This window comes from Etheostoma spectabile, chromosome 10 (assembly GCF_008692095.1).
Source record: "Etheostoma spectabile isolate EspeVRDwgs_2016 chromosome 10, UIUC_Espe_1.0, whole genome shotgun sequence".
NCBI classification, from domain to species: domain Eukaryota; kingdom Metazoa; phylum Chordata; class Actinopteri; order Perciformes; family Percidae; genus Etheostoma; species Etheostoma spectabile.
The window spans coordinates 20,041,692-20,051,214 of NC_045742.1; positions in this window are offsets into that span (position 1 = coordinate 20,041,692).

Genomic DNA, 9,523 nt, shown 5'->3' on the forward strand with positions numbered 1-9,523 from the left:
GTTCTGTAGAAGTACAAGAATGCACTTATCCCATTGGATACATGCCTAACACTCCTGGTTCACCATAGAAACTGGCTGGAAACCCATCTGATGTTGCCATCCTGTCTTTGTTGTCGAGCTGCAGTTTCACTGAAACAAATGAAAAATGACACAGAAGAACTGAATGTATGTACATTTTAAATTATGCGCTTTACTGCATAACTTTGTTTATATTAATGAATGTCCGTTACACCCAAGCCGTTGCTAAATAATTATACAAATCTAATAAGACTTCTGGCGCCCACGTGTCTTAAATAGCAAATGCTTTGCTCCCATGGGGCGTGCTGGTCTTACGGGAGGTGTGTTCAGGTGAATTTTTGCCGTATTGCTCCTTGAGGCAGCGGGAAGTGATATTGCACTATTGACCCAAAAACCTGGTCATAGCGAAGCATTTCACATTATTTTTAAACTAGGCGCGCACACCTTTTTTTTATCACACACAAGGCAAAGAGCAGCAACACCATGCAAAGACTAAAAATAAAATCACGCCATCATTAGCAATGCGCCAGGTACAACGTGCATGGTTTTTGAATGGAATGGGAGATGACAATCTGATTGGTTTGTTGCATGTTACGCCAGAACACCCCATGAATAATTAAGACCCTAAGTGGATTGGACACGCCTTAAACGCACCTGCCTTCACGCACGTAGCTTAGAGGTTAGAATAAGGCCCTATCGCTTTAGTTAGTACGATGTCAATACTAAAATGCAGAAATCCCCCAAAATACGAACGGAGAATACTATCTTAATGTTGGCTGATATACGGTAACATTTTTAGCAAATATGAAGCAGTATCACTGATTTGCTAAATATGATGCAGTTTTAAGCAGAAGAGAGACGGGTACTTTTTTGTGCTTTGTATTTGCATCAGCAACGTCAACAAAAGAAGACAAGGCTGAAAAGCAATTCTAATCATTTCAAGGACATAAAAGGGGTAATAGATGTTGTATAGGTATATCATGCTGTTCCTTGATGTCTCCTCGATAAGGGTATCCATTTGTTGGGCTGAAAATTGCTTTTGCTGTTCTTTGCCCTCATACCACCCTGCTAAATTGACCTGGCTTGAAACGAGAGGTGTTCTGCTTATAGGTCTGCTCATGAATATTTAAATAAGCTGCGCACTGATTGGTGGGGCTACAGGACCAACAAACTCACAAAACATCCAAGGTGGAGATAGCGTGGAGACTTAGCTGTTGAATGGTATCTGTTTGAGCCTGAATCAGAGAAGGACTGACTGTTAGGAGCCACCTGCCCGGGATTGGAATGACTCTTCAGACTGGTAAGTTTGGGTCATTTAGCATTTACTTGCATTTTCAACACATAGCCCAACTTAGCGTCCGTTGTTATACTAGTGTAATACTCACACTCTCAGTGTTGTGCCTAAGAATAACTTTGTATTAGCTTGTTTTTAGTATCGTAAGCAACGTAAGTATTTCCCACGGACAATTATTTTACAACTTTACCCTCGCATTCCAGTCAAGATGTCCAGTAGCTGAAAGTTAGTGGCCATTTCTAGAGCTGCTCACCATAAAGTTCCCTTTGATTGGTGATTATGAGTTACGTACATTTTTATCACTAGTGTAATATGTTATCACACAGACGTCCTTAGCGACAGGAACGTATTCTTAGTTTGTATGCTACGTCTAACAGCATTATTACTACTACCGTCTGGTAGAGGCCTAATGTTTGTCTTGGAAGTATTATCCTGCTGATTAGATCTCTGACTTTGAATTAGTACTTCTTACATGTAATAAATGTAAAATTACAACACGGTGCATCATTACCTTGGCAGGGTGTTCTTTGTGGAAACTGCACAAATGCCCCAGGAGAGAGAAACTATGTGTTGCCATTATACCTCAGGTAACTAAAACTAGAGATACAATAACCAAGCTACTTTATGCTTTCTGCTCTTCAACATATGAAATAACAAGCCATTGTTTGTTTTTACAGGTCATGAAAAGAATGACCCAGTTCCTGAGGAGATAACCTGTATGACTCACCATCCTGGCCTTCATCTGGTGTGCCTCAATATATATGCTCAATACATTCTTCTTTGCAAAATGCAATGAATATTTACAGAGTTGACCATGGCCAGGTGAGATCATAGAGGGATAGAAAGGTGAGGCCAATTTGATACCACTTTTAGGAGTTCTAATACAAACCCTTGATTTTGGTTCAGCATTATTACAAAAGCACAGTATTATCAAACTTTATTTAGTTTCAAAACAATAAATACTATGAATCTAAAAGATAAAAAATGTGATTGTCCACTACACCCTGTTCTCTTTGCAGGCAATGCAGAACATGCCTATAGACTTTTGTGAGCTGGGGTGCTTGCATTTTCTTGGTAGAAAGTGTATGTGTCGTATCCCCTCGTGTCATGCTGTGTATACGGAGGGAGTTTTGGAGGCTTCAGGGACAGTATGTTGGGTTCAGAGACCCTTCCGACTGAACCGTGGCCACGTTCAGCAACAGCATCGTAAGTGAAGGCCTGTCGAGCTGAGCACACAGCCGTTGCACAGGAATCTGCCGAACTGCTTGTTATAATATTTCATGTACTATATTCAACGCTTGGCGGTGTAGCGATATATGGGTGATTGTCACACTCTGCTCACTCATAAAAACGCTTATGCAGCATTTCACACAATGTTCTTTTTGTTGAACATGATCTCACGTTCTCTTATTGAAACAGTATCTCACTATCCAAGGACGGAGGCCCAATCACACACAACACACACACACAACACACCTTGCGTTTGATAAACCAATAACCCAACCACATGATGATTACCACTCACCACTATTATTGTTTGTATCAACCTATAAATAAAGAAGCAAGGAACTGCCTCGGGGCGACTCTCTTTTGGTTGTTCAGCCCAGCAGGTTGCCCTTTGTACAAGTTAGCTTGGTTGTCCCGTGTCATCTCTTGAGCTCTAAAAGTGAAGAGAGAAATCTCTTCAACACTGCTTCCATGTGAAGGGGTCATGGATGATTCCCGAACACCAGTCACATCTGGTCTAGACATAGCCTGTTGTGTGTGAAAAGTCATTTTTAGTGCCTATACAATGCAAATTTTATTTTTTGTTTGTAATAAAAAAAATTTTTAAACTTACAAATTATTGACTGTCTTCACTTCTTGACGGTGTTAACCCTCCCCTTTTGGCCTTTGGGAAAAGACGCTTGTACATTAGTTACCCTGGCTGTCTTCCGTTGTGGTTGCAGATACAACCTGAAACAAAAAAACAAATTTGTAATAACTGTATTACCTTTTACACACACGTGAGCAAATACTCCAGTTAACTCACAAGAAGCAGTTGCTAAACCTCTAAGCTGTACCAAACTGTACTCTAACCAGTGTGTTACAAGTGGCCTACAGTTAGAGCACACTTACAACTGAAATGATTTGCACTACATGTCCGGCCATTAGGCTTGAGTCTCTAGACCATTGCTCGTGTCTCACGCCTTCACTGAACAAAACCAGTTCTGCAGACAATTTGTCCCCCCTTCACATGTGCTTTTCTAAAGACTTTTTGTTGAATGACAAAGTCATAGAGCGTTGTACATACCTGCAAAAGGATCTTCAACACACATCTAGCATTCAGTCATCCTTTTGTATACAAACACATTCCTACCTATTGTCCAAGTATTTTCACCAGCACCCCCCAAAAGGAGAATGCATGCTTGATCAGACCAAGTCAGTGATAATCCAGATGAATAGTTCTATCCTACTAGAAATACTTTCAGTAAGTGTTGGGAATGGCTCACATATTGATAAAATCCTCCTTCTGCAGGGGCCACCTCACGATTGGCCGTGAGAACAACGCAGTTGACGGCTTTCCCACACGCTTCACAACTGTACTCCACACCCCCATTTCTCACGATGAAGTATCAACCCGGTCGGTCAAATTTCGATAGATGATTATCTATATGATTTAGTGTTTAGCCACTAGTTGGTGCTTGACGAGACTGGTGAGGGTTCAAGAGCGCTCCCGTCTGTAAAAAGTTTCGAATTGTCGCAAACTGAGAACATTTTTTACGATCCATCCCATTTCCCGTCTTTAGGTATGAGCTCGAGTATCACAGACCCGTCCTCGCTTCGTGTCCACTCTCCTCTTGTAACAATAGAGGTGAGCAGCGCGCGTGTTAGACAACTATAGTTTCATGTTAGTGGCCTGCTCTGCGTGGGACAGTGAGCGTTGCAATCCGTGTGATGTCTCCGATCAATGCGCAGGTACAGTCCTCTCTCTAAACTTTGTCAGAGACCAGAGCCACGAATGGGCGTCGTGTCTTCATACAGGTCCTGAATGAATCCACATATCGCGGTAGCAATCATGACCAGCAGATAATTAACAACTCTCCAAATCTCGCCACAAGATGGGAGGAGTTATATTTGAATATGGCACAAAGTTGTAACATGGGCAGAAATCTGGGAAACCACATCTGAGCGATAACTAGGTACTATACTATACTTATACTTATCCTAATATATCTAACATATTACCTATACTAATACTATACTGCAACATTGGGCACTAGATTGTGCTTCCTAACCTCGGGCATCTCTAAATGTAACTGTAATAATTATTTGAGGTGTTTATGAATGAACAAATAGTATCTTTTTTCCCAAAACGTAAATCCAGTAAGGGGGTGCCAGAGGACGAGGGCCAAACATTATGAACCTTGGCACAAAGGTTTAAAAGGATAAGAGAATTGATGTAGATCAGTGTTACTTGATTCTTTAAATTTCAGTGGTCTTAGTTGATCCCGCTAAACCATATACTTTACTTTGGTTGTCCCTTGTCCCAAACAGGGACCCTGACCTGTTCCCCACAGACCCAAATTTCTCAGCTGTTGATGAGATTTGAATACTGTCTCTTCATGTGGTTCATCATGTTTGGGCACTTTGTCTGGGTGCGTTCTATTCATAATAAGTTAATAATGTATTAATGTAAATGCTGAATGCCGTAAACCTGTTGATACTACAAACAATGCAAGGGCTCTCAACCCAACAGTGTTTTGCACATATCATTTAAAGACTTATTTCCTCATTTTTTGCAAAAAAAATCTCGACAGAAAGTGCCCCTGTTAATGGGGTTTATTTTCAATTTTTTTCCCCTGGGGGCATACCCCAACCCTCCTAGGGAGACCCGGCACCCCCCCACATATCACAAATCACAAATTTAACCCTGAAGGATAAAGACCCCAAAAAATGCTTTGTACGTGGCAAAATAAATGGGTTGCCCCCCCGCAAATCTCACTCCAAGGTTTGGGGAGAAAGTTGGCAGCCCTGCACTCATGGTAACATGTTTAGATAACACTGCTCGCTAAATGCTACCACAAGCCACAATGCCTACACAAACACCATAAGCGTTGGTTTGGTAAGATATAGTAAAAGATTACTGTATGATATGTGGGTCTTAATGTCATGGACGAACAGTTGGTCCCCAGCATCACACACTCAGCATCGTGTTGGCAAGCGCATCTTGTCGTGTCTTTCGTTCTTGGATGTACTCTGAATTAAAAAAACCTGCAAATAATACGTGCGTTCTATATATAACATTGTTTTCACAGATTGACTAGATATCATATGAAATGATTACGTCTTTCCAGTTCTGTTGCGAAGCAAACAGAATATATAGCTAGATGAGTAATACGTTACGCTTAGACTAGAAACCAACTATCCCGTTCGTACTCGCTCAGTGCATGCTGTCTTGCTGAAAATACAATATAGATTAACCTGACAAATGTGACAAACTCTGCTGGGAACGATAGATGGAAGCTACATGACAACACAGGTATTTATTCGGAATGAAGAACAGTTAAGAAAATGAAACGTTGCCCCCTTTGCCATTACATTTGATCAACACACATTCGCCTATGCTATCTACAGGATACGTTAGCATGCATGTTCGGTAGCACGAAATCATACTTACAGCTTGTGGTGGGATGACCATTCAGTCGGACAGCAACGGCAGCTTAGCAAACCTCTTATGTCCAATTTTTGAAACTGTCTGGGGTAAAAGTTCACAGGGATCTCCTTATTAACATCTGCCATGCCCTCGAGTGTTTTGCTTCCCTTGGGAGCTAAAAGTGTCTCCATTCCCTTTACAGCCTGGAACACTGCATTACAACCGGGTTTCATTGTCAGTTATCCTGGAAAATATTCCGAACTTTCTCGAAATAAATCCCGTCAAATACACGCGCACCGTTTCGCAGTCGGACTCTAATTGACCTGCGCTAGCTCCATTAAGGACCTGGCTCGTCAGTGGCCTGTATGTAAACTTGGGGCGTTAACCTTTCTCCTGACACGTCCATGGGCGTGAACAAAGCTTCCAGTTCTGAGATCGTGACGTCATCCCCCTTTTTATCTTTTGTTGGGATCGCTCCGTTTTCAGCGGCAGTTTTCAAAATGTAAGATTTTTCAAGAAAGGCTGTCCAAGGAGTTTTGACTTCTAATGTATGTCTTATTTTACCCACCGAACTGGTCGTTGTTCACATATGAGAAGGTAAAAATCGGTTTTGCATTCTTCACCTTATATCTATAAAGTGGCTTGTGCAACTCGTTTAGTTCCTGTAAACTCATTTACTGTCGAATTGGACAGTCTATACTCTCTTTCTTTACTTGTCTGCTCTCCTAACACTTACGAAACCTTATTATGGGCATTTTTCCCATAGTACACACTGATATTTACTGTGTTTCCTAAAAGACACTACTGGTTTGTTATGTCTTAAATGTTTTCAGAGTTACTGTTGGTATTCTGTTTTTAAACTACTCCATTTGTTCGCAGAGAACTATTCCTGACTGTAGGATGTTTTTACACCGTGTGAAAAAAAAAACTTATGAACTTATCACTAGCCCTTTTTTGTGGAAGTTTTTTGTTTTTGTATTTTTGTTAACAATAATAATTAAACCCCCAAAACGAGCAGTTTTTAGTAATACAGCAAATGACGAAAAAATTCTTACACTGTGAGACGCTCCGCGACCATTGTTGATGATTGTTCTGAGCAGTGTGAAGTTTTCATACATAAGGCCTCCCGTTGTGTATGAGGAGTTCATGAAATCCCCGTCTTCAACCTGAACGAGGTGACATCCCTGCTCTTACCTTCTAAAATTAAGTACCTCTCCTTTCCCCTTCCTCTTCTGAGAATTGTGTGCTGGTGATCAACGTGGAACTTCCTCCATTTACTTCAGTTACAGTTACTGAGAAGTTTGTGTGGATACCTCTATTGCTGGCCCTGCCCTGTTCCTCCAGCCCCATGTCATAACCCGACTATAGAAAGCAAATCTCAATCTGAACTCCTTTTCACACCTGTTGACTGCAAACCTACGGCACTAAGAGAAAGAAATGATAAGAGCAACAACAGACTGAATCCATGATCTCCAAATTACAGGTCAGATATTTTTACATTTGTACAGGACATATTTATGATTCATATTGATTTCCAGTATGCTCATGACTTTGTTTAGATAATAAATGATAGAGTCAATATACAATTCCCTAAAAGGCCGGGTCACAGCTTACATGAATTTGAGATGTAAAATAAAAATAAAAATTCCCTCTTAGTGTTAACGGTGCCAGTAATATATTCTAACCTCTGTCTGCAGAAACATTAACCAGTGTGGGCTGTCAGGGACTGCATCTCTGCAGTAATTGTAAACTGAACTCTGTTTTTTCTATGGCTCCGCCGGTCCAGACAGCCTTGTTTACTTGTGACAAATCTAAACTAATCATTTCTCCTGATATTTACACCTGATCTTGTCCTTTATTTTGTGCACAAAAAATTCCGCTCTTTCCCCTGCAGTCGTAAAGCGCCCTGCGGCCCCTGCTGACACCGTCACGCAGCTTTGGGAAGTTCTCATGAGGAAAGCCCCAGCACCTGTCTCTGTGGTGCTTCACCGCGCAAAGGTGGTGCTGACACATTGGAGTTGGGTGATTGCCCACAACAAGGGTCACGTTTTGTTTGATCTGGCTCTGCAGCCTGCCATGTGTAGAGCGGGCAAAGAATAACTTTAAAGTATTCTGATATGGCAGTAAAATGCCAAACAGTAGTTGTAAGTCCCTGCACAGCGTGTGTGGCAGAGGAGTGATCAAAACATATATTCAAAGTATATTATGCTCAATTGCGTCTGGTAACATGCAGGGGTTTTATGTCTGTTTGATTTTTTCTCCAATTTCTTGTTTTGCCAAATGACTTACAAAGACACTATTCTCTGGCTTAACAAAGAGTTAATGCGGCCTTTATGGTGATACACAATCTGTGGGACTGTTGAATAAAATGTCCGCGACAACATCCCTGTGTTGAACTGTCTCCGTCTTTTCCCCCCTTCAGCACATGGATCTCCGATGAAATCATCTCTGTTTACGGACGCATGGCACCCGCGCTCCCCGCCTGGCAGCTTTTGTCCAATGGAGTGGCTGTGAGTATAAATGGGTGGACAGATGGGTCTCCATTGGCCCGGCTATTTCTGCCACATTATTTGCCTTGAGTGGATGAGCCTGTTATGGCAATTAAACGCATTTAAAAAAAAAAATAACAATGTCTGTGAGTGTTAACTGAGAAAAGCAATGAATTACATCTACCACAGACACAGTGTTTAAAGCTAGCTACTGTATTATTTCATAAGCACAGTTTACTCTATGTATAGGAATTCACCACCATTTTTTTGTGGAAAATGTGTGTTTTTTTCTTTTTTTTTTTTTTGCAGACTCACTCCATGACTTTGATGATACATTGCACCCCTGCCACGCATCCCTCAGGAGGCAGTCCCTTCCTGCTGTGTTGGCACTCAGTGCCAATATATCGCTAACAGCAACCCTAGGGCCCTGGACTTCCTGCTGGCCCAACATCGCGTTGGAAGATCCAGGCAGATTGATGAGGTTCTCTCATGAGGCGCACAACATCCCCACGAGGTAAAACCTCAAGGGCGTTAGTCCTTTGGACATATCTGTCCATTGGACATAGACATTGAATGGTCCTTATCCAAGCAAACTTGCAGCTAGGTTTTGTAATCACTGCTGGGTCCTTGCGGGGAGATATAATATCTAAAGGTCCATTCACTGTTGATCCATTTTGTTATTTTACTCTACAAGGCAACACGTATACCATATGCTTAAAAGATCCATATTTGACTGATCTCTGCAGTGTGTTTACAAGGGGCCTGTGCCCGGGTAAGTGCAAGCCTCTTAGTGGTTCAATGAGCTGGTAAAAAGCGTGTTATTTTCCTCAAGGCCACATAGGCTCTGTTGGTACTGCTACCACATGTGCTAGTGGAGGAAAAAATAGCACACAGGCTCCATGTGGCAGGTGTGTACACCCAAGTCAAATGACTCCCACATATACTACAAATAGGAAAAAGAGGCTACAATTTGCAAGAGCTCACCAAAATTGGACAGTTACCAGAAAAATGTTGCCTGGTCTGATGCGTCTTGATTTCTGTTTATACATTCAGATGGTAGAGTCAGAATTTGGCGTAAACCGAATG